Source organism: Macaca fascicularis, chromosome 2 (genome assembly GCF_037993035.2).
Source record: "Macaca fascicularis isolate 582-1 chromosome 2, T2T-MFA8v1.1".
In the NCBI taxonomy this organism is placed as follows: Eukaryota; Metazoa; Chordata; class Mammalia; order Primates; family Cercopithecidae; genus Macaca; species Macaca fascicularis.
In genome coordinates, this window is record NC_088376.1 from 41,330,441 (window position 1) to 41,332,848 (window position 2,408).

Sequence of the window (2,408 nt, forward strand, 5' to 3'; positions counted from 1 at the left end):
CGGGTCTCAGGCTTTACTGGGAAACTTATTACAGCTCAGATCTCATTACTTGTACTGGTTTGTTCAGGTTTTGGATTTCAATTTCATGGGTCAATTTTGGGAGGTTGTATGAGTCTAGGAATTTATCCATTTGCTCTAGATTTTCCAATTTATTGGCATATAGTTGCTCACAGTAGCCACTAATAATCCTTTAAATTTCTGCAATATCAGTTGTAATGTCTTTTACCATCTCTGATTTTATTTGAGTCTTCCTTTGTAACTCTAAAGGTTTTGTCAATTTTATGTTTTCAAAAAACCAACTTTTGTTTCATTGATCTTTTGTATTATTTTCTTCATTTCTAATTCATATATTCCTGTTTATTATTTTTCTACTAATTTGGGGTTCAGTTTGCTCTTGCTTTTCTAGTTCTTTAACCCTTTCCTGTTTAGAAAAAAAAGTGCAGCTTGCTGCCAGTGCTCAATTTTACATAAACATGTTCTCTGAGGCTGAGGCAAATCTGACTGATTTTCAATGTGAAAATAAAATATAAAAACTGTTCTTGGAGTTATTTCTAAACAAAACTAACATCAGAATCATTGGAATCATCAGAATCAACTATTTCAGAAAAATCAGATCCGCCAAACAAATCTTCAGTCAACAACTGCTTGAGAATGATCTTAAACATCACCCGTAGGAATGCTACATTTTCTAGACTTTGACAATTTCAGCAATAGAGAATTACTGCATTTTGTAAATAGAAATACCACTACTAAAAACAATGTTACAAATAGAAGGATGTGTTTTGTTTCCAAAGTAAATACACTACAGCAATGTGAAAATAATAAAAATGAGCTATTTCATCGCAAAGTTATCTTAAGGTAAACACTGCAGTCGTAAGGACCCCTGGCAAGTATTCTTGGGGCAAATGGGAAAAGAGTGATGATGCATCATTAGGTTATTTGAAGTTTTTCTTCTTTTTTGATGTAGGTATGTATAGCTATAAATTCCCGTCATACATACTACTATTTTTGCTGTATCTCATAGGTTTTGAGATGTGTTTCAAGAAAATTTTCAATTTCCTTCTTAGTTTCTTCATTCACCCACTGGTCATTCAGGGACATACTGTTTAATTTCTATGTGTTTGTATAGTTTCCAAGATTCTCACTATTGATTTCTACTTTTAATCCATTGTGGTCAGAGAAGATGCTTATTATTTCAATGTTTTGAATGTTTTAAGACTTGTTTTGTGACATAACAAATGCTCTATCCTTGATAATGATTCATGTGCTGGGGAGAATAATTTTCAGTATTCTTCAGCCTTTGGATGAAATGTTTGGTAAGTATCAGATTCATTTGTCCCACAGTGCAGATTAAATCTGATGTTTCTTTGTTGAGTTTCTGCCTGGAAGATCTGTCCAATGCTGAAAGTGGTGTGGTGAAGACGCCAGCTATTATTGTATTGGGAGCTCTCTCTTTAGCTCTAATAATATTTAGTTTACATATCTGCATGCTCCAGTATTAGCATATGTATTTACAAGCATATCCTGTTGCTGGATTGACCCCTTTATCATTACATAATGACCTTTTTGTCTCTTACAGTGTTTGCCTTGAAATCTATTTTGTCTAATATAATTATAGCTACTCCTGCTCTTTATTAGTTTCTAATGGCATGGAATATCTTTTTCTATCCCTTTGTTTTCAGTCTAGGTGTATCTTTATAGGCTAAATGTGTTTCTTGCAAGCAATAGATCATTGGGTCTTGTTTCCTCATCCATTCAGCCACTGTGCTTTGATTGTAGAGTTTAGTCCATTTACCTTCAATGTTATTATAGATAAGTAGGGACTTACTCCTGCCATTTTGTTGTTTTCTGGTTGTTTTGTAGTGTTGTTTTCCTTCTTGCCTTCCTCCCTGTCTTCCTTTTAGTGAAGGTGGTTTTCTCTGGTGGTATGATTTAATTTCTTGTTTTTTAAATCCATTGCATATTTTTAGATTTGAGGTTACTGAAAGGCTTACTGCAAGTTATAATTCATTATTTTAAACTGACAACAATGATTGCATAAACAAGCAAAAATACAATTAAAAAAACCTCTCTTCCCCCTCACCCTCCGCCCTCCCTCTCCCATGGCCACCACCACTGGGACTGCATTGGATCAAACCTGAAGCCAGCACAGCACCAGGTCTTGCCAAAGGCCCACTGTAACCACTACCTGACCACCACCTACCCCTTTCTCTCTCACACTGTGGCCACCACTGGCACTGTACTGGATTAGACCTGAAGCCAGCACAGCACCAGGTCTTGCCAAAGACCTGCTGTAACCACTACCTGACCATCACCTACCTCTCTCTCTCTCCCACTGTGGCCACCACCACTGGGACTGCATTGGATCAGACCTGAAGCCAGCACAGCACTGGGTCTTGCCCAAGGTC